At 39.8% G+C, this 24,898-nt stretch overlaps 1 long non-coding RNA gene across 1 annotated transcript; it reads left to right on the forward strand.

The window, feature by feature from the left end:
* The first annotated feature begins 16,390 nt into the window (after positions 1-16,390).
* On the forward strand, positions 16,391-18,815 carry LOC308076114. Its single transcript, XR_013932252.1, has 3 exons — positions 16,391-16,433; positions 18,168-18,340; positions 18,437-18,815. It is a non-coding gene; the product is annotated as an uncharacterized lncRNA (long non-coding RNA).
* The last annotated feature ends 6,083 nt before the right edge of the window (positions 18,816-24,898 follow it).

Below are 24,898 nucleotides of genomic sequence, written 5' to 3' on the forward strand. Positions count from 1 at the left end.
ATTAACCAGCCCAAGCCCCCCCACCCCCATCTTTCAGTAGACAGAAAATGCATTTCAGGTGGGGATACCAATTTCAACCTATCAGGAGAGAGAACTCATACAGTATAAAGAACAAACAAGTGAAATTACTTTCACTACCTTTAATACCACCCACCCATCTGTACATGTATGCTTACAGTACATATACACGTGTATCATTTGCACTCAACTCACCAGCTAGCTGTGCGTTGATGGCCTGGAAAGGCAGCTGTCTGAACTCCTCTATGAGAGGTTGTTGTTGAGTAGAGCTGAACAGTTTCTGTTTGCCGTAGTCCAACTACTAGAATGTTTTAAGTGGTTAAGTGCTTAGCCGTACCCGAGTCCAGGCGGTGGTTAGGTTGTATACATAGCTGAGCACCCATTGCCTAAACTAAGAAGGCATCCAGAGGAAGCGCACCGTTTTTTCTTTCTTAAAACCTGATATACTTAGTAAAGTTGACCTGAGTTGGCTCTGTACTTGTTGCAATCTTTTTCCTTCTACACCAAATCTCTTTTTTTCTTTTTTTTAATACTTTTATTTATTCATGTTTACATTTCATTGCATTCCATTTCTTATCTTCTTGCAAGCGTTTTTTTAAAATATATATCTATATATCTATACACCCAGTGTTAAAAAATAAAATGCAATTATCAGAAAGTAATAACTATAAATAAAAATAAATGGGTAATTACACATCAATCAATGCAAATTATCCTAATACTAATACCTATTAAATTGTAATAATAATACTAGTGATATTTAATAATGCTAACTTAACAAATTAACGTGAACGTGGGTCCTGGAACCAACACAGACGTTAAACGGGACAAATAATCCATTCTTGTTTCTCCAGGGCTCTGCTGGGGTTCATACTTATCAGGTGAGGTGGTCCGTTGCCAAACAAAATTATTTTTCTGCATGTTGTGGACCGCCGGGCTTTGTCTAACGCTTCCATCGCGTGTGTAATCAGCTGGGATGTTGGTTCGGCCATTGAAGTTGTGATCATAGCGAGTATCCGTGCACTTCACGGTCGGTGGGCCGGGATTAGGGTGTACATTTCCCGACAACAATAGACTCAAACAAATTATCAATCTTACTGTTAGGCCGTCAAGCTGACTTGGGGTTCTTCTCCTTGTTTGTACCGATTTACGCCCGTCGAAAACTTTAAAAAGTAACGTCGCCGCGTCTTGTGGTAAATCTCCGTTTGCACTCGCTCTCCGTTGAAGCTGCACATTGTGGGATTCGATGAAGATTAATCCTTGCAATATTGCAGCGTAGCACAATACCAGGTAGTTGCTGGCTGTGATTATCCTCTTTAGGCGAAGATGTTGTTTTCGCCGCCGAAGAATAGAGCGTGGGGTGGAATGCAGGGGTGGAATGCAGGAGCGAAGAAGGAATGCGACTCACCGCCTTGAGAGCCATCTCTGAAAGTGGTTGGTTAAAATTGTACGTCCTTCCAACCAAAGCGCTCTGATCTGGGTAGCTGGTGTCCCCTCGTAGCCAGAAAAGGGCCCTCATGGCTGTAGGTCAGGGAGGAGTCTGAAATGCATAAAGTTCCCTTGTGTCGGCGAGGCGCACGTGGGGGTGCCAGCCCCGGGTCTGGGGGAGCGCCTGAGAGAGCGTGTTGTGTCACTTAGCCAGGGCTCATAAAGTGCTTTGGTGTGTTTATTCCTAAAAGGAGCCACAGAGTCCAGGATCCTGATACATGTTGTATTAAATGTAGACAGCAGGGACTTGGTACTAAGTACAGAGTATGTATGGGCAGTGGTTAATGACTCGCTGAATGTGAAGCAGTAGATGGGGAATTAGGCGGGAGCGGCGTGTGACGGGACCAGATTTTTTCAGTGATTAGGGTATTGAGGTTGTGAAAGTGATGAAAAAATTATCAGAAAATATCAACTTCATTCTAACAATACAAATATTGTAAATACATACATACATGATAAAAGGCGTGATTTTTTTTGGCGACATTCTTTTTTTCGTGACCCTTTTCTTGTAATGGAGGGTGTGACTTAAGTGTGAATAAATTAAAATTGTCCATAAAATTGCGATTGTGCGTGCGGGAGAGATGCTTAAGCCAGGGGTTAATTATTTTATTTGTGAATAATCAGTTAAGTTTACAGTAGAACCCCCAACCAACCAATCACCAACCAAGACCGTCTAGATATTGTTCTCTTGTGCTCTTGTAGGATTAACCAGGTCTTCCATTTCTATATCTATATTAAATAGAATAGTCATGCCTAGATGCATAAATATTAATTATATTAAATATTAAAACTAATATACCACTCTGCCACCCGAACGCCCTGCACTGGATGTTATCCTGACCAGCATCCTGACCAGTAGAACCCCCAACCAACCAATCCCCAACCAAGACCGTCTAGATATTGTTCTCTTGTGCTCTTGTAGGATTAACCAGCCCAAGCCCCCCCACCCCCATCTTTCAGTAGACAGAAAATGCATTTCAGGTGGGGATACCAATTTCAACCTATCAGGAGAGAGAACTCATACAGTATAAAGAACAAACAAGTGAAATTACTTTCACTACCTTTAATACCACCCACCCATCTGTACATGTATGCATACAGTACATATACACATGTATCGTTTTGCACTCAACTCACCAGCTAGCTGTGAGTTGATGGCCTGGAAAGGCAGCTGTCTGAACTCCTCTATGAGAGGTTGTTGTTGAGAGGTTGGAGTTGAGTAGAGCTGAACAGTTCGTGTTTACCGTAGTCCAACTACTAGAATGTTTTTAAGTGGTTAAGTGCTTAGCCGTACCCGAGTCCAGGCGGTGGTTAGGTTGTATACATAGCTGAGCACCCACTGCCTAAACTAAGAAGGCATCCAGAGGAAGCGCACCGGTTTTTCTTTCTTAAAACCTGATATACTTAGTAAAGTTGACCTGAGTTGGCTCTGTACTTGTTGCAATCTTTTTCCTTCTACACCAAATCTCTTTTTTTCCTTTTTTTTATTTTTAAATAATTTTTATTTATTCATGTTTACATTTCATTGCATTCCATTTCTTATCTTCTTGCAAGCGTTTTTTTTAAATATATATATATATATATATATATATATATATATATATATATATATATATATATATATATATATATATATATATATATATATATATATATATATATATATATATACACATACATACACCCAGTGTTAAAAAATAAAATGCAATAATGAGAAAGTAATAACTATAAATACAAATAAATGGGTAATTACACATCAATCAATGCAGATTATCCTAATACTAATACCTATTAAATTGTAATAATAATACTAGTGATATTTAATAATGCTAACTTAACAAATTAAAATAAAACGGGGGGGGTGTCTATGTTGCCAACACGTTTTGCTGTCTCTGCATTTATGTCAGTTCTCGACGAGCTGACTGCCTTTTTCATATATATATATATCTTTTACACCAAATCTCTTCACGGAAAATATTCAATCTACAAGTTCCCCACAGAATAGGCATCATAGGGTTCGAGTGGTTAAAAACCAACCCCACTGACCATAGAAACAGATGTCTCAAATCTGGGAATATAGACCGCGGTGTACCGTGCTTCATTAAAGCATTACAGCGACCACTATGTTCAAACATTGCGTTTGTTGGCGTTTCTATTCTTTTGTCGTTTGTGGATTACTTTTGGGATTATGCAAACATGAAGAGATGATTACTACACCGCTACTGGGACTGCATGTTCGCCAGGAGAGAACCACTAGTGGCCACCTGGGAACAGGATTCACGGTTCGATCCCTGCCAATGGCCGCCTGTCAAATTGCCCTTGAGCAAGTCACTGAGCCCATAACTGCTCCTGATAAATAGGATGGTGCCTTGCTTTGCGAATTCCATGACTTTATACCTGTAACAGAGATACATATATCATATATTATGTGGTCCTCCTCCTCTGAGCTCAACTCTAATAACTTCTGTAACTGTTTTGGCAACCCTCTATCTTTCGCTCTGTACACAAATGTTGGTAGGACAGAAAAAGTCTGTTAGTGCAGTTGGTTGCTATCAGGACTGTCGGATCTCACGCAACACTTTTTCATGCCGTTCACGTCACACTGTAGCATTGTCACGCAAGCCAAGTAATATAATGTAGTTTGAAATGCAGCCACGGGGTGCCGCTTTGGAGTCACTAAACAGCTGCAGAGGCACACAGACAGACAGACTCAAGTACATTTACGTTTTGTGTCTCCAGCAGAGTTTCTAGTGATTATCTCTCTCTGGAAGAGGTTGCACATGAAGTCTGCAGCCGCACTGAGGCGCTCCAACACACTGTGCTGGGACGAGATCTACAAGGGTAGAGACCCTTGGGTAGGGACCCCCCCAAGGGTAGGGACCCCCTTGTAGATCGGCAATTTTCAAATAGCTTAAAGTACTCTTGTGGCCTATGGTTGCTTTTTTTGGGGCCTGTTTTCCTAGACCTGGTTGTTTATTTCTCTCACAAAACATGGCAACTTTGAAACAAAAATCTTTCCAGAGAACGTTACTGTTACCATTGTTGCCACGTCCGTTTATTATAAGTGACTTTGGTCTTGTTTTTCTGTGAAGTTGTTTGTAAATATATATAAAAAAAGAAGAAAATATTCCAAATATTTGCAAGCCTTGAGCTTGTAGATCGGCTATTTTCATTTTCAAATAGCCGACGGTTTAAAGTGCTCATGTGGCCTTATAGTTGCTTCTTTTGGGCTTGTTTTCCTAGACCTGGTTGCTTATTTCTCTCACACAACATGGCAACATTGAAAGGCCAAGTGAGGAACAGCGCCACAGATTTACCATAAGCCAAATTCCAAACCCGAAAATCTCGGCCACTCGCTCACTCCCACTCGGTCACTCCGACTCCAAACCGGATGTGCTCAGGGTCCAATTATTCAGTTGCTTCTTGGAGGAGGCGAGTGGAGTCGAGTGGAGGAGCCGAGGAGGCTGTACAAGTCTTTTTTGTTTTTTCCCTTCTCCCGTGACGTATACATGGTCCTCCTCCACATGTGGCCACACAAACGATGCTTGAAACACCCGAAACCATGCCGAAACACCGGCTGCCCCCCCCCCCCCCTTCGCCCCCGGCGATCACTCGTTGCGCATCTCACACACACACACACACACACACACACACACACACACACACACACAGTGTAAATTAACAGAAAAGACAAGCCACTGGCTTTATGGCGTTGTATGATATAAAGCATAATACAATTATATACATTGTAATATATTGTGCACACTTATTCTGTCTCAAAAGCTGATAGTTCATTTCTCTCCTTGCATGCCTCAATGCAGTGCATGGACTATTATAAATTACTGTGACATAGATTATGTTTAAAATAATGTATTGTATTTATATATAGACTGAATATAGGAGAGGACAGTTTACGCTTTAACTATAGCCGTAGGCTACTCATTCAATTCTGAACCGATTCTTAAAAATGTTAATTCTCTATTAGCTGTGAAGGGTCTTCTTTCATGTCTATCAGTCATGATTTATTTTGCTATCAAACAATATCAAGCAAAATCACAAAATCATCTGAGTTTTTTCTTTTTTCTTCGTCCCAGAAGTGGGGGGGATATCACCCAAACTCTCAAAACCCCGGACATTTGAAGGATTTTATAAAACCCCCCAAAAGAGGACATGTCCGGGTAAAAGAGGACGTATGGCCACCCTGCATGAATGATGTAATTCAGAGTCAGACATACTCTGTAATATACGGTGGCTTTTATAAGCAGCAGTGCCGTGCGGGACTGCTGCGGGGGGTGGGGGGTCTGGGGACTGGACGAGCAAAAAGAGGGACAGGTCAGGATTTAATTCATAAATGTAAGTTTGCTCATCCTGGCCCTTCGTTCACTATTTCAGGAATAAATGGCTTTGCACAAAATGTTAACTATAAAGATAACAATGTGGCCATCCACATTGATGAATTGTCTATTCTTATATTCTGTATTATTCTATGCATTTTCATCCACGCCTCTGCTGCTCTGGTCCAGCTGTTTGAGACGTCATAAGTGATCGCGGAGTTTGCCGTCGCTTTGAAATGACGCTAAGTGCAGTCCGATCCTTTGAGGCCAGCTGGTCGGCCACTCTGTCCTCGCAAATAATCCTCGGCTCCTCGCAGGGGCGGGGCTTAGGCGCGAGTGGAGGAAGCGAGGAGAGTGAGCGAGTGACCGAACTTTGGGGAATGGAATTTGGCTATAGTCATAGAGATACATACAGTGGCCGAACACAGTATTGTGGGTCGTCTTTAGATCCCATATTCTGAGAGGACATTGAGCCCTCATTGGCTAAAAAGTCACGACTAGCCAGCGTGTATATGTAGACCAGGACTTTTACTTGTATTTCTACATAGCAGTATTTATACTTTTACTTAAGTAAAATATTTGAGTACTTACACCACTGTTGTGTCGTAGTGTTCACTTGGCGGTTTATGTTGAATTGTTTCCTTTTTTTGGTAACACAGACGGTGATGTCTGTTCAGATCACTATCTCTGTTAATGTCAAGTGTCTTTGTGTGGTAGTGCTGTGCGTTGTGCTCCGTCATGTCTTGTAGATCAGCTTTTTTTAAACTTTTTTTTTTTGTATAAGAGTATAAAACAAAGATGGCTGCCATTATGCAACTTGCATCCTGTGCATTAGCAGGGCTATCCATTAGACGGCCCATTATTCTAATGTCTGATGTGCGTAGTTAGGTTTAGTTTTTTGTGTGGTTAGGGTTGGGTATAGTTTTTTTTTGTGTGGTTAGGGTTGGGTATATATATATTTTTTGTGTGGTTAGGGTTGGGTATATATATATTTTTTTGTGTGGTTAGGGTTGGGTATATATATTTGTTTGTGTGGTTAGGGTTGGGTATATTTTCTTTTGTGGTTAGGGTTGGGTATATTATTTTCTGTGTGGTTAGGGTTGGGTATAGTTTTTTTTGTGTTTAGGGTTAGGTATAGTTTTTTTTGTGGTTAATGTTGGGTATAGTTTTTTTGTGGTTAGGGTTAGATATAGTTTTTTTGTGGTTAGGGTTGGGTATAGTTTTTTGTGCATACAGTAGTTTTGTTTTAGGTTAGGCTTAGTTATAATGTCAGACCAAAGGTAGCCTACTTCGGAACAATGCACCGTGAGACAAATTGCATGCTTGCACCTGCATTATTAGGGGCTGAGCTAAAATCATGGTTGGAGGACAGCACTGCAGTAATGGTTAGAGTATGGTTACTCATATAACTCGTAAATGTTTCTTCCACCACAGCTGTAATGACTAAAGTTAGTTTAGTTTAGATAGACTTTCAGAAAAAAAGATGACTTTGACAAATATTGTACTTTTGACTCCACTACATTTCTAGGAACGGAAACATAATGAATTAACCACTTAAGCCCTATTTCAAATATAATGAAAATAGCCTATCTGCAAGCTCAAAACGTGTTGCAGCAAGCTCACAACGCGTCCAGAATCACTATGCGATACCTTTTAGAGCTTGTAGATTGGCTATTTTCACAATTGTTTCTGTGAATTATTCTTGGTTTTGTTCATTTTTGGGGCAGGGTTGACACAACATTTCACCACCACCACCAGCTTCAATTGAAGTTAATCTCATGTTTAATAGATTTCATATGTCTTATCATGTGTATAATGTAACTATTACATGTACATTAAATGCATCTGCTGCTATGCTCACACACCTTTATATCTTATCTCAGGTACTTGTGTAAATATGTAGATTGTTTTGTTCTCTGTTTTATCTCCTTTCCCACTTCCCCCCCCCCCCCCACTACTTCTTCCCTTTCTTTTCTATGGAGATAACAATACGGTGGGCATTATGCACGAAAAAAAAATTCCCCCACTGTTTTACTTCTGTAAGCCTGTGATGTGACAAAAAAGCTGATTCTGAAAGATGTCATAATTAAAGTGGACAATTTAGTTGTAATTCTAGATTTGTAGATGTTTTTGTAGTTGCTTTATTTTGTAATTTTATTACCTTTATGTTGTACAATGTACTGTAAGTTTATTACCTTTATGTTGTACAATGTCTATGTTCCATTAATTATGTACGTGTATTGTTTATGCTTTACTTTGAACAGTTTGACGATGCAAATAAATCCACCAGTATGCAGAACCAGCTGTCTCATGTTTTTGGACCACTGAAGGGAGTGATAATAATAATAATAATAATAATAAACTTTATTTGTATAGCACCTTTCATGACATGACATGCAGCTCAAAGTGCTTTACAGAGCAAGAATACAATTACAGTTACAAATAATTTAAGAAAAATAAGAAAAGCAGAAGCATAAAACACATTAAAATAAAAGCAAAGGGCAATAAATCAGGCAATACAGTGAGGACATGTACAACAACACAGAGATTTAAAAATCAACCAAAAAATCTGCTAAAAGCAAGAGTGAAGAAGTAGGTCTTGAGCTGTGCTTTAAAGATATCCACAGAGGGTGCCTGTCTTAGGTGTAATGGGAGTTTATTCCACGCTGTCGGTCCGTAGAAGCAGAATGCTTCACCGTGTTTTTTATGTCATTGTAGGCACCTCGAGCAGGTCAGCACTTGAAGACCTGAGGGGGCGGTTTGGAACATATCTCTCTAGGCAGTCAGAGAGGTAGGAAGGTGCCAGACCATTTAGACTTTATAAACTAGTAAAATAATTTTAAAATCAATCCTAAAAACAACCGGGAGCCAGTGTAGTGAAGCTAGAACTGGAGTAATATGTTCTCTCATCCTATAGTTTTAGTTAAAACTCTGGCTGCCACATTTTGAACGAGTTGTAATCTGTCAGTTGTTTTCTTTGGCAGGCCAGAGTAAAGTGCATTGCAGTAATCAAGCCGAGAGAAAACAAAAGCGTGGATCAATGTCAGTGGGTATACTGTAGTCTCTCTCACACAGAATTAATTTGATCAAACCACGGTTCCATTTCCCACCAATGTTCAGGGCTGTGAACCCGTGGTCTCATTTGTTTTAGTTTGGTTCTAGACTTGACATTTGCTCTTAGCTGTAGCCAAACTCCTGTCCTGTATAATAATGCACTGATGAGGCAGTCCAGATAGCGTATACAATATTTCTGCAGCTTTTTCCTATCTGGTGAGAGAGAAGAGGACTGGGGAGGCCAGGAGGAGAGTTGTGGTGGATGTGGTTGATTGGTGAGCAGATGAGAAGTTTTGTCAGAAACGTCTTTATTCTTTTCTTGTTTTGTTTTATCTCATATAATTATGTCATTGGAGATTCATGGCTTCAGATTCTATTCAGCAGCTTCAGCTTGTTGATGTCACTGATCAGATTATGAGTGAGTTCATATCAATTGAAATTAAAGGGATATTTCACTTTAAAAAAAACTGTCATTTTATCATCTACTCAGGCCTTTGTGAGCCCCCAAGACAGTTTTTAAGTTGCTCGATTCAGTATTTAGATATTTGATATTCATTTTATCAGACACGCCCCCTTCCTATACAAACCCATTGTAACTTCAAACTCCACTTTAACCATGTTAGATTCATCAAAAACACCCGTCCTTGGTTCTGGTGACTCATAGTGCTCCCTAATACGCGAGGGGGCCGTGTTTTATCAATAACTTTTCATTTATTTTTTATATTTTTGGGGGAAAAAATAAAATACAATAAAAAAATTAAATAAAATAAATGAAAAAAATAATCGGAAAAACACAGCCCACTCACGTATTAGGAGGGCAGGATGAGTCACCAGAACCAAGGACAGGTGTTTTCGATGAATCTAACAAAATGGAGTTTTGATAATTAACCAGCATAATTATGCTGGTTTATTATGTTAACCAGCATAATTGGTTAACATAGCGTCACAATCAGTTTAACCACTTACAGTAGCTTTGGCTATAAATAAAAATAGCAGATATACAAGCTCATGTGCCGCGCTATGAGCTTATAGATCTGCTATTTTTTTAATTTGTGTCGCTGGCACAAAATATTTTCAGATGGGGGTCCACGGCCAAATGTATATCAATTTAGGGGTCCTTGGCATGAAAAAGGTTGAAAACCACTGGCCTAGTGGGTATAAAGAACATCTGTTTGTCTGTTTACCAAAAAAGGCAAAGTACAACTGTTCCACCTGACTGACAAACTAATATTTGGACATTTACTGTTAAGAAACTACTGATGGGAAATATGGGACAGCTGACCGTAACTGATAAAAACACAGCTGGTCACAATGAAACTGAAAGGAAACTTTACTAATGAGCATAAACCAAATTGCAGCCATACTGACAAAATACACTGGGGCTTTGTTTAAATGATATAGTTTTATGTTGTTATATTATTACCATTTATTTAAATAAAAATAGGATCTCTGACATGAAACGTTTACAATTGCCAAATTGTGCTCTTTATAGGAGCATGCTACACACACACACACACACACACACACACACACACACACACACACACACACACACACACACACACACACACACCCCCCCACACACTGCGAAGCCACTAATTTGATTAGGTAGTAGGTGAGATGTCAGCTATACTCCTATGAAATCTAGCTGTAGCAGCAGTAGCTGTAGCAGCCTACCATAAGAGACAATCACCACGATGAATAAGGACTCCATGATCTCACATGATGCCACGGTGCACTTTGATTCCATGGAGGTTTGAGGCGCTTTGTGTGCGCTCTCGGCTCTCACTTTAACCCATTTAGACCGGGAACGCATCCGTGTCATTTTTAGCTTGTAGATCTGCTATTTTAGAAAATTCGTGAAAATGTGTGCAAATCTTTGAATATATATATTTTTTTAAAGCAAACATTTTTAAATCAAATCTTTGCTTTTTGGGGGGGATTGTACGAATTAAAACGTATGTTGCTATAATATCAGTGGTTCTCAAACTTTTTTCCATCAAGGACCCCCAAAATGATATGTATTTGGCCGCGGACCCCCATCTCGAAATATTTTGTTCCAAGGACCCCCGGAAGCAAAGATTTGAGTTCTCATACATATTTATGTTTGCTTTAAACAATATATTCAAAGATTTGCACAACATCGGTCTCAGGTCCAGGGGCCTGTAGATTCGGGATCCGCCCCTGAGCTCTTGGGCCCCCTGAGCTCCTTGGGCCTAGGCCCACTAGGCCCGTTCAGTAATGCACCCTTGTTGATAGGGGTTTATCCTACACACCAGTCAGAATTAAGTAAGATTAGGTTAGTTACTTTATTACATGAATAGCTTACCTGAGAGAGATGGCCAGCCTCTCTTTCTGGACTGACGGGTGTCCTGAAAATGATGTACATCTTCTGGAGATGTGGAACAATCAGATAGAGCTGAATTGTGGCTGAATTCAGAAAGGTTCAGCATCTGAAACAATGCATGAAACCTGACTTCATCCAGCTTCAGCTCCTGGATGACCTTATGAAACTCTATGTGCATGGTTTGTTTGTATTTTAAGAATAGGATGCAACCATTATATGTTTTTTCTTTATTGTCTCCGCCAGGCCGAAAGGCATGGCGAGAGAGTATGTTTTACCCTCCGTCCCTTTGTCCGTCCGTCCGTCCGTGTGTGTGTGTGTGTGTGTGTGTGTGTCCGTCTGTGAGCAGCTAATCTCCGCCAACGTTAGCTTGATCGCAGCGAAACTGTGCACACACACTCCCTGGATGCCAATTCCGAACTTCTGCCCCAAATTTTTCACATGGGCCTTTTATAGCGCCACCAGGAGGCCGATTTGTGCAAAACATATTTTGACAGTACTCCAACAGATGTTGTCCAAAAATCTCGCAAAACGGTACACAGTATCTCTATAGTCATTAAACGAAACTGGTCTTTCAGATTGTTCATATTCCATCCTGATTGGCTCAAAATGCCTTCCAAAGTTTGCAGGAGTGCTCCGTTTTCAACAAAATGCCTCAAATCATGAACACAGCATGCAATTTCCGTGAAACTTTGCACGCACATTTCCACTATGTCGAGGAATAAATGCCACACATTTTTTAAATCAGCCTCATGGTGGCGCTATAACAGGCCGATTCATGTTTTGACCTATAACTGCACCGATCTGTGTAAAACTTTGTATGCGCACTCCCTAGAGGTAAAGGAAAAACCTTTGCCCTGCATTTTTCACATCTGCCTTTTATAGCGCCACCAGGAGGCCGACTTATGTAAAACACATTTTTTTATATTACTCCTTCCAATTTTATCAAAATGTCATCAAAATTTCACGCACATCGGTACACATGATCTCCATACTTATGTGATCAAGACGGATGCGTTTGATTTTTCATATTCCATCCTCATTGGCTAAGATTGACATCTAAAGTTTGCTGTAGTGGCTTGTTTTGAACAAAATTCCGCAAATCATGAACGCACCGTCCGATTGCGGTCAACCTTTGCACGCACATTCACACTATGTTGGGAACTAATGCCACCCTTTTAACATTGGCCTGTTATAGCGCCACCAGCATGTCTAATTTAGCAAAACATTTTTTTTGCACAAAATGCCTCAAACCATGAATGCAGTGTCCGATTGTCGTGCAAGGCCCAAGAACAAATGGCACCCTTTAAACATTGGCCTATTATAGCGCCACCAAGAGGCCACAATAACCTACCTGACCTGGCGGAGACCTGTGCACCGAGGAGCACTTTTTCTAGTTTTTCTTGCTTTTGCTTGTTTTTTGTGGTATGTGAAAATTGCAGCACTCACCTTTCACCTTGTTACCGCTGCCATCGTTTCTATATTTCAGCACTTTTGACCCAATAGTAGAGTGTTCTTTCACTTTTGGTGCCCCCTGACACTGGTGCCCATTGCTGTAGCACCGTAAGTCCTTGCATTAAGCCTTTTTCTGTCTACAGGGAGTTAACCCAAGCGAAAGGATATAAAGGCATGGAGGACTTTCTCAAGGTCTGTTAGGGAAAAATGGCTTGATTTTGGAAATGATTCAAAGCTATTTTTTGCCCACCCAGGTGTTTCACATTGGGTTTATGTGTGGAGAGGTTGCCAAGACCGTTGGTATTCCCTGTGATGGAGTGACTGTGAGGGAGCCAAACAGGACAACTTCCAACTTGCCTTCATTCTGTATAAAGGTGTGTGCCATGCAACACTAATGTCCTCAGAGCAGGTCATGAGCCTGACTGCAGAGACAGGACTGGTTGTTGAGATAAAGCTCTAAATCTTACCATAATCGTCTAATCAATCATCAGGTATTTGTTTTGATTGTATTGGCATTGCGTGAGAGCATACACAACCTTCAACAACATGAATTCATGCTCAGACACAGTACATCGAAACAAACAGGCACTCATACCTCCAGGCTAATTTCATAACACCTCACTTTCACCTTTGGTAAAAACACATAAACAAGTGTTACATTACACTCTCCCACAGATATAAAGATATGCCTATCTGGAGAGAGAGAGAGAGAGAGTCCGACTGACTGACTGACTGACTGACTGACTGTTCTGAAAACACAATATCCAAACATTTATGAAAGCACTCACCAAATAACTTTAAAAAAGGACAGAGACAGTGCCTCAGTTTCGCCTATTTATTTTTGGAAATTGCTTTGATGTAATAATAAAGAAACCTGAACCTATAAGCTCAAGTTACTTTGCTTTGAAATTACAAATTAAACGGTTTTGAAATTACAAGCACATATAATATAGAAAAAAATCTAATTGTGTATGTACCACAGATCTTAATCTTAACTTCAATATCAAATTCAACTGTGAACTGATCCTGATAGCATTGTTGGTGTTTTGGGGCGAACATTTTGGTATTCCTTTTGACAGCATTGCTTTCCCCTCTTCTTCCCCGGTACAGTGTACCGGCATTGAATCTTTTAACGGAACGCCGTACCGATCCGACCCACTTTCAATCCTGAGTATCTGCCAGGTGAGTACAGGTGATGGCCTCATGAACACAAAGACATACATTTGCATTCCTATGGGTGACGGCCGCTTCACTGAATGGACTCTGTGGTCATTGGCTGTGTGTCCGTGACGGACGATGGCTCACGGCAGCAGCAGCAGTATCTATTGTTCTCGGGGGGTGTGGGGTTGGTTTTGTTCTGTTTCTTGGCCCTCTCACACGGCACACTAAAGTGCCGGGACATGTCTGTTGGGAAACGCTGCATTAGAACACACACACATAAGTTGGGACAAGTCGTTCATGGCAAGGAAAGTACAGAGGTTGGCAGAGTGAGATGAGATGAACTCAGATACCGCTTGCAATGTTGTAATACTCAGAGGCAGAGCGTGAGAGAGGCTGTGTGCACAATAATGCAATAGAGAGGAGTCTGTTGACCCTTTTAATACATGAATTCATGCTGAAATGTAATGCTGGAATTGCTTGACGTAACAGGAAAATGATATGTCCATAATGGATCGGCGTTTCTGGACAACCGCATATCCAAACAACTCGGTGGCGGGCACCACACTCCCTTGAGTCCTTGCCGATGCGCGAGCCGAGTTTAAAGTCTTCCATGTGGAAGACCCGGTTTCGAATCCCGGGCGTGCATGCATACGTGCGTGCAAATCATCAGGCCATTTCTCAGAAATGATTCCCGACACAAGTGAAAGTATGCAGCTGTCTGCCTTGTTACTACAACAATACAATGCTGAGTATTCATTTCACAACCTCAGTTGAGTCAAATGTTAAAGATTCATTATCTCTGCCAGGCTGGATGGCCGAAGGCCAGAGATTATTTTTCCGTCCATGTGTGTGTGTGTCTGTGTGTCTGTGTGTCTCCGCACAGCTGGACCGATTGTCGTGAAACTTTACTCACACACTTCAGGTAGGCCATGGAAAAATAACTGCCACTTTGAGAATGGGCCTCATGGTGGCACTATAACAGGCCGCCTCACGTTTTGGCGTATAACTTGTTTCAACCGTGACCTAGGGGTACCAGAGGACAGCAAGAAACAACAAAAAAACAGGAGAAGCAATTAAAAGCCACTTATTGATTAGCCAAAAACAAACAATGAAACAAAACAAAACTGATGTGAGGGATGTGAGGATCAGTAAAATCAGTAATGTACTTGTAGTGCGTGTGTGTTCCTACAACTGTAGATCTGCCATGCTGTACTATCATGCCTAGTACATAATTGCCTCAGTTATCAAATTGCAAGATTTTTGATTGAAGAAAAAATATGAATTCAGATCATAGTTTTACTGCAAAGCATGGCGTTATTCTGTGAAACAACGTTTTGAAAAGGAAATTCCACAGCCTTCAGGTCTATGTCAGCTTGTCAACTTCTTGAAGTGCGCATGTTACTTTATTTCCCTGTGTTTAACTTAAGGCAGAAGGTCAGTCTTATGTGGTGGCTGTGCCTCTGCCTCCAGGCAACACTTTAGGTTGGGGGGACAGTGGAGCAAGGAGGAAAACAGAAGTTGATTAAATGACAAAATTTAGCAGGAAAGTACAGATGTTTCCTGTACTTTGGGCTGGTGAAAGCAGATTACCACACACACACACAGGCACATGCGCACACATATATTGCTGTAGGGTGTGGGGGTACGACGCTGCTGCAATAGGCCTAGACACTGGCACACGCACACTGTAGATTGGGTGTGAGGCCTGAACACTGTGATACAGACACACACGCACGCACGCACGTACGTACTGGGCCATTACAAAACCACAGGGGGGGTTGCTTTACAGCAGATCAAGTGATTTCCAGTAAATTACTCTCTAGACCCAAGTCAAAGTGAAAGTATGCAACTGTCTGCCTTGTTATGACAATACAATGTTCATTACACAATCTCTGCTTTACAGCAGATCAGGCCATTTCCAGTAAATGAGACAGACAGACAGACAGGGAGACAGACAGACAGAAAGACATGTATGCGCACGCGTTGCAGTTCCAACGTTTCCAGTGTGTTTCTATGGGACAATGGAAGCTTGATGTGCACAATACGCGAAGCACTTTCAACATTCTGTTTTCAAGAATCAAGGTGGTTTGATTTGTCACTATTAACTTACACAACAACAAGTAATAAGCAGCTGTTTTGGGCATGTCGTTAAAATGTTTTTTCAAAAATAGCTGATTTACTACTGTGGCTGCGGCCTTTTGACTCTGTGTTTCGCCCAGGTCAACGTGGTTTTGAGGTCAGGTTTAGGCATAGTTTATGTGAAGTTAGGGTTACGGTAAGGGATAGGCATAGTGTTTGTGAGGTTACGGTTAAGGTTAGGCAACATTTTGTGATTAGGGGTTAGGTAACACCTGGGCAACACACCAAAGGAAGAGTGAGTCCCGTGGTCCCCTGTCAACATAGAAGTGAATTCTATGCCCATGTTCTTATCTGACAAAGGCAATTGGCTGGTTTGAAAAGGGGGAGGGGCCTATAAGGAAAAGGCCCTGCCCAATGGTGCTATATAGGACTTGTCATTTGTGAGAAACAATAAGAAGTTCCTGAAGAAGTGAATGCAGAGGCTACATTTTGGATTCCAGGTAAGAACATCATTTAAAGGGATATTTCAATTTCAAACATGTTTGGTCGTTTTACATTATAAAACATACATTAACCACTTTAGCCCTATTTTATACCTATGCTATTTGAAAATAGCAGATCTACAAGCTCACAACGCGTCACATCGTGACGCGTTGTGAGCTTGTAGATCTGCTATTTTCAAATATTTTTTTAACTTTTACTTTTGGTACTTTAAGTACATTTTGATACCAATACTTTTGTACTTTTACTCAAGTCAATTTTGAATTCCGAACAGAATACTTATACATTGCAGTATTGATACTTTTACTTAAATGAAACATTTGAATACCTTTTCCACCACTGGATATTTAATATTAATTTCATTGGACACACCCTTCCTTTACAAACCCATTGTAACTTCAAATTTTGAACTATGATATATTCATCGAAAACACCCATCCTGTGTTCTGGTGACTCATAGTGTCCTCCTTTTTTTTTATTCTATTAATTTTTTTCCATTTTCCCCAAAAATATATAAAATAAAATGAAAAAAGCAATTGAAAAAACACAGCCCCCTCACACATTAAATATCAGTCACCAGAACCAAGGATGGGTGTTTTCAATGAGTAACATGGTTAAAATGGAGTTGGAAGTTACAATGGGTTTGTATAGGAAGACGGCGTGTCTAAATACTGAATCAATCAACTGAAAAACTGTCTGGGTTGCTCACAAAAGCTCGAGTAGACGTTAAAATGACCCCAAACATGTTTGAAAGTTAAATATATCCGTTTAAACAGGGCATTTTGGTAACCGTCAGACTTTGTATCAGTATCTTAGAGCAACCTTTTCAGGCCCTGACCCCCCAAAATAATCATATTTGAACAGGGGACCCCCCCACCCTAAAAAGCACTTGTAAGTGTAGGCATTACATTTAGTTTGACTCAGTTCCACATAAATATTGTGAAAATAGCCGAACTATGAGCACACACATGAGCTTGTAGATCGGCTATTTTCACAATGTTTGCTCACGTAATATGACAATTTGGTATTAAAAAGTCATTAAATTGTAACTTTAGAAATGTGCAAGTGTAACAGAGTTGGTTTAGTGGGTTCCACTTAGGACAAACTCCATATAGGACACGCTACTGTAAGTTTGGAGATCTCCCTGTGTATGGGATGGTTGTAAATTCAAAGTGTTGCTCAAGATCAGTGTTCTTACCTTTATACCCATTAAGACCTGGAACCACCTGTGTCACTTTTTCATTTGAGCTAAAAAGCATTATTTTACACTTTGGCTATTCAAAAATAGCAGATCTACAAGCTCGTAGCGCGGCACCGAGTGCCGCGCTACGAGCTTGTAGATCTGCTATTTTAGAAAAATCATGAAAATATGTGCAAATCTTTGAATATATATATTCTTTTAAAGCAAACATTAACTGAAATCTTTGCTTCTGGGGGTCCCTGGAACAAAATATTTTTGAGATGGGGGTCCGCGGCCAAATTCATCATCATTTTGGGGGTCCTTGACATGAAAAAGTTTGAAAACCACTGATATAGAAACATACGTTTTTCAGAAAACCGCAGAATCGGAAACTCAGGCCTCAATGGGTTAATCGTTTTAAATATGTACAATGTAGAGGGAAAACATGTGTCATAAAGTGTATGAAGGGCAATCAGTCACTGGGTGAGAGGCAGTCAACATGTCATGATGCTTGAATAACATCTTTGCTCTCTCTCTCTCTCTCTCTCCCCAGACCTTTCCCTTCCAGTCATCAATCATGTCTATCACAGCTATGTTTAGAGTAGCTATTGTAGTGGCTGCAGTGCTTGGAGTGGCCAGTGATGTAGCTGAGGATGGCAGATATTTTCGCAGAGTCACCATTGAAATTAAGAATCTCTGTACTTCCCATAGACTTGTTAACCCCAGGTAGTTGTTATTTTTTTATAATACACTATTTTTATAATCTTGTTTTTAATCAGTTGCTGTAACTTTTTTCTTCTTCTTCTTCTTACTACTATTAAGGACGTACATTAAACGAGGCCTGCAAACCTGGCAATTCGAGAGTGTTATTCCCATTGGCGGCAAAGACACTGTGAAGTACGAAAAGATTGGGCATACTGCAACGGGAATTACTGCTGTCTTCACCCTCGATCTCGATCCCATCAATGCCGGCAGTTATGCCAGGAGAGTAGCTTTCATGTTTTCTATCCCCTATGACTTTGGCTTGTGGTCAACCTATTATGCAGCGGGATTCTTTGGAACGTTTAAAGACTGTGATTACGAGCTTTACCGTCAGATGTATTATGACAACCAGGATGGATTTCAAAGACGTACAGTAGATTATCCCATCAATTATTCAAGCGGTAGATTTACCGTCAAGCAGCTCCGCACCCACGGGCAACGCGAAGGCTATTATAACTTTGTACTTGAGATTTCTGACAATTGAGACGCTGTGAAAGAAATGCTGAAATGAGTGAATGTTCCTGCCGAGACATCACTGCTGTTTTGTTTGAGAAGTCTGTCATCAATAGTTGCCGTCAGACAACATTCAGGCTTGTTGCCTTAAACAATACATAGGCACACAGCCTATATACATGAATATCTAATCTTCCTAACAGTAATTAATCTCCTAAAAATGTCAAAACGTTTTTAAAAGTGCATTACATAAGTTGTTGATTATCGCTACACATGGATCAAATTTACATTTCCATAATTAATTAAGTCATCATGTAAACTCATTTAAGTGACACATTTATACAATTTTCAGCAAAGAGATGTTTGTGTAGCGGGGGAAAAGAGTGGAACAATATAGAGCCAACCCTGCTATGTATTTTATATTCTATATATTTAGCTTAAAGATATTGTAATGTTTTATCAATGTAATGATTCTAATCTCCAGTATTGCAATGTATTTGATCCTCATATGGTAAAAGTCATGTACACAAAAGAAAACATGTACTTTAAAAAAATTAAGCTGTATTTTATGTTCTCTTATCTTTGTATTGCAAAAAAAGTTTATAATAACTGCATGTTCCTTGAAAAATAAAAGCATGTAATCAGTATCTTTGATTTGATTGTGTACTGAATAATTATTACTATTATGCTATTTCAGTTCAGTAAACGTGTTCATGCATCTAAATGTTCAGGATACTATTGGAATAATTATGGACGGTACATTTTTACATAGAGACTTTAGCAAGCATGAATCAATAATAATAATAATATTAACTTGGATTTATATAATCCAAAGATGCTTAACAAAACAAAATGAACACATGTTACACATCAGCTGCCCTGTTGTTCTGCCCAGAGCAGGTTTCACACTTTTGATAGAAACTCACTCAGATTCTAATCAGCAGCTTGTTGAGGACTTTTTTGTGTTAGCCTGAATATTTACTGTACCTCCAAGCTGTTTATATTTATTGAATCAATCATCAATCAATAAATCGATCAATCAATCAATCAATGTGTGGTACCCCAGGGTGACCACGCCTGAAGTGCCCCCCTCCTCCCAATTTACCCATAAAAAAGTTACATATAATATGGCTACAAACACAATTTATTAAGGCTTACGTGAATTGTATCTAAAGTATATGCTCAGCACACATGATGCTAAAATCTGAAGGCTCAATAGTATTTCCATCATAAATGGCATGTAGGGGAACTATTACATACAACATACAGAGTATGTCTAAAGCTGTCTTTGTACACAGTACACACTCAGTCTGATTTGTCCCAGTCAGTATTCTCTCAGTAGTATCTCTGTAGAAGGTCTGTGTGGGCATTATGGCATGGTCACATATATTTAGGTAACACCTATATAATAACTAAGTGGGTAAAGGCAAATAAGAGAACAGCTGATGACAGTCAGGTCAGTGTATAAGAGTATCCAGGCACAGAACACATTCTTTACTGTTGATCAGTGGTGTAAAGTAACTAAGTACATTTACTCAAGTACTGTAAGTACTGTACTTAAGTACAATTTTTAGGTACTTTTACTTCTACTCCACTACATCTCGGAGGCAAATATTGTACTTTTACTCCACAAAAAATATTTGAAAACTTTAGTTACGAGTTACTTTGCAGATATAAATTATTACATTATAAAACATACATTAACCACTTCTCTGGCATCCCTGTGGAGGTTGGGGACATTGAACAAGAATGGGCAATGTTCAAAGCCTCTATTGCTGAAGCTGCGGCTGTGAGCTGTGGTCAGAAGGTCTTAGGTGCCTCAAGGGGCAGTAGCCCTCTAACATCCTGGTGGACAGCGGTGGTTATAGAAGCCGTCCGACTGAAGAAGGAGGCCTATCGGGGTACGTTATCCCAGGGGATTCCGGAGGCAGTTGCAAGGTACCGGAGGCTGAGCAGCGGGTGTGGGAGGAGTTTGGGGAATCCATGGAGAAGGACTTTCGGGCGGCACCAGAGTTGTTCTGGAAGACCATACGGCACCTCAGGAGGGGAAAGCGGGGAACCCATCCAAGCTGTATAAAAAACTTTGGGTCATTTTATCGTCTACTCAGGCTTTTGTGAGCCCTCCAGACTGCTTCTAAGTTTCTTGATTCAGTATTTAGATATTTGATATTCATTTTATCAGACACGCCCCCTTCCTATAAGAAACCCATTATAACTTCAACCCGTCCTTGGTTCTGGTGACTCACCCTGCCCTCCTAATACGCGAGGGGGCGTGTTTTTTCGATTACTTTTTTCATTTATTTTTTATATTTTTTGGGGGGAAATGAAACAAATTAAATACAATACAAAATAATAATTATTCACTTTACATATTAAATATTAAATAAGAATTAAATACAATAAAAACATATATATATATACAAGTCATCTGGCTCGGGGATCGAACCGCGTCTCACTGTCAGGCTGCATTTAGATCCTATAAACGGTTTGTGCCTTAACCGCTAGGCCAGCGCCACCCCTAAAATCTCTTTCAATCAGTTTTAGGATAACCCACTGAGTGGTAAAATGCATGTGAACAGCCAAGTAATACACACACACACACACACACACACACACACACCATGTCAAACCATGTGCCAATGATAGACATAGACTGTGTGTGTGTGGGTGTGGGTGTGCGTGTGTGTGTATCCGTCCTGTTGATACTCCCTGGTTAACCCTTTAAGATCGGGAACGCATCTGTCATTTCAGATTTCTTTGGCTATTCAAAAATAGCAGATCTACAAGCTCATAGTGTGGCACAGAGTGCCCACTATGAGCTTGTAGATCTGCTATTTTTGAAAAATCTTTGAACATTTGTGCAAATCTTTGAATATATAATTACGTATTAAAGCGAAAATGTTTTACTCCGATCTGTGCTTCTGGGGGTCCCTGGAACACCATATTTTGAGATGGGGGTCCGCGGCCAAATACATATAATTTTGGGGGTCCTTGTAATGGAAAAGTTAGAGCACCACTGATAAGTTGAGATGATTTTTTTATTCAAAAAACTGATCTACAAGCACGGCACATTTAGTGATTAACACCAATAGTGCATTGGTGTTAATCACTAAGTGTGTTAAGTGCGTTCAATGAGTTATGGGGTGTTGAATAGGGGATATATTTGAATATGGACATAACAATAGGCTCTATGCACAGCAGCCACTTCCACTTATCACTTCCTTCACAGGTGTTACCAATGATACTAACGAAGGCTCTGTTCCAGTTAGTGTAGCAGAGTTTTTAAATTTCCACCACCCCCATAACTCTGAGAGTGTACAAATGGAACCAAATGGACCCATAAGGGTCCATTTGGTTCCATTTGTACAGTCTCAGAGTTACACCCCCTCACTACTACACCACTGACCACTTCCATGAATCTGGAATCTTCAAGAGTCCACGATTCAGTGTTAAATAACTGGCAGAGTCTGTTAACTAGAAATGCCATGGTTAGATGCTATGATGATCCATTTGAGCCACGCCTACTACAACTCATACAAACCCATGATACTAAAACGTTGACATCTTAGGTTTAAGTTACACACATAACGTCTTAAGATAAAAGTGATGGATAATACCATGAGAATTATTTCCAACTTTTGTTTTGTTGGAGATGATGCCTGTGGTTAGAGGGAGGGATGCGTATGTTTTGTATGACTAGTTGGAAGTTATATAATGTGAGAGTAAGTAAGTCTTCACTTGAAAATTTCCTTCAAAATTTAAGTAAACCAAGTATTGAGTTTGATAAACCTCTAAACTAAAGGACCATCTTTGGTGATTGACTTCCAATGAAACAAAGATTGTGCTTGGCACACGTTTGCACTTGGGAGAGCAATCCCTAGAAGACGACAGGAACCATGAGGGTCCCTGGACCCTAATGTTATACCCACTGGTGTAGCAGAGTGTTTCCAGTGAGCCAACATGCCCAATATCAGCACCCTGACTCTGTTTGACCAGAATGGAACAGAGCCTATTACATTGGACAAACCACATGCATTGTTTAGGCTTGTAAGGTTTCAGCATGTCAGAGATATAACGAGGGCCGGTCCATTCACAGCTTTGAAGGTCATAAGTATAATGTTAAAATCAATTATAAAATGATAAATGTGGAACATTTAGTTTGTAGACATATTAATCATGTGGAATACATTCAGTTTCAGCTTAGTGAAATAGAAACATGTAGTATATGCATGCTTTTTAACTACTGTGATAAAGAAAGGAATCAATTAAATACATATATGAAAAAGGAAGCTTCTTAAACACTAAAATCTCTCACTCAGCTCTCTCAGCTCACTCTGAGGTCTTAAGGCCCATTTTCTACCTCGATCTCGAGCTCCTGTGAACCACTTCGACAGAGCCTGCTCTGCATCCTTATGCTCGATTCCATGTGTGACTGTATTCTTTTTTATAGTGGCCCTAAAAATAATTGAAATACATAAGTAAATATAAATGGTATGGTGCTAATGTTTACCAAGAGAGTAAGCCTACCTCAGATTTGTTTTGTTTCTTTCCTTTATACCCGTATTGTGATTGCACTAAGTTACTTGATTTCACTTTGAAAAAGTTAAAGTGACCAGTGACCAGCTGTAACTGCACTGTTTATTTCATACAGTACTTGGTTTCAATAAATGAACCCATACATTTTACTGGGTTCAAACTGACACAACATGTTAACCCTTTAAGACCGGGGGACGCATCTGTGTAACCACTTTATCAATATTTTATACTTTTGGCTATTCAAAAATAGCAGATCTACAAGCTCATAGCGCGGCACCGAGTGCCGCGCTATGAGCTTGTAGATCTGCTAATTTTTTTTTTATCGTGTTTTTTTTCAAATCTTTGAATATATATCTATAAAGCAATTGTTTTTTACTCAAATCTTTGCTTCTGGGGGTCCCTGGAATTTTAGTTTTTTAGATGGGGGTCCGCAGCCAAATACATATCGTTGTGGGGCTCCTTGGTGTGACATTAATATTATAGCAACATAAGTGTTTCAGAAAACTGTTTTAAACTGATTTAGAAGACATTTGTAGAATCCCCAGAAGCAATAACATTTTAGCTAGAAATGCTCGCTTTAAATATATATATATTCAAAGATTTGCACAAAATTGTTCACGATTTTTCAAAAATAGCAGATCTACAAGCTCATAGCGCGGCACTCGGTGCCGCGCTATGAGCTTGTATATCTGCTATTTTTGAATAGCCCAACGAAATCTAAAAATGACACACAGATGCGTTCTCAGGTCTTAAAGAGTTAATCAATTCATTCTGATCTCTTTGAAATAATACAAATATAGGCCTCTCTCTCTCTTGTTATGTCCATATTGAAATATATCCCCTATTCAACGTCCCATAACTGATTGAACCCACTTAACACACAGTGATTAACACCAAATAATATAAATATAGGCCTCTCTCTCTCTCTCTTATATATGCCTCCTTTCAACAGTATAAAAGCCTACCCGCTGCAGTTGAAACAAATACGAATCAAATTTACTGTTTCATGGTTTTCTACTCTTGACATAGAGTTTCTCACCACTATAAAGGTGATACATGTATAATGTTAAAGGTATAGGGTAAGTGATATTTTTGGGTATTTTTTGTTTTTTTGTTAAAAGGTTAAAGTACTATATTCTGATAGTAATCATTGCTACAGAGCGTTTGTTTGTTCACAGGGGTTTCTCCAGCTCTTTAGTAAACAATAAGTACATTTTCAGGTAGGTGACACATTTTAAGCCAATCAGGAGAGAGCACTGAAAATGTTAAATAAAGAGCTGGAGAGACATGGGAGACTCCTTTTACTGAACAAACACTCTATAGCAATGAGTACTATCAGAATATAGAGCTATAACACTGTTACTGAACAACCACTCTATAGCAATGAGTGGCCTACAATCAGAATATAGAGCTATTTAACACTGTTACTGAACAAACACTCTATAGCAATGAGTACTATCAGAATATAGAGCTATTTAACACTGTTACTGAACAAACACTCTATAGCAATGATTACTATCAGAATATAGAGCT

The sequence above is a fragment of the Gymnoscopelus braueri genome (genome assembly GCF_963280865.1).
Source record: "Gymnoscopelus braueri genome assembly, chromosome: 2".
In the NCBI taxonomy this organism is placed as follows: domain Eukaryota; kingdom Metazoa; phylum Chordata; class Actinopteri; order Myctophiformes; family Myctophidae; genus Gymnoscopelus; species Gymnoscopelus braueri.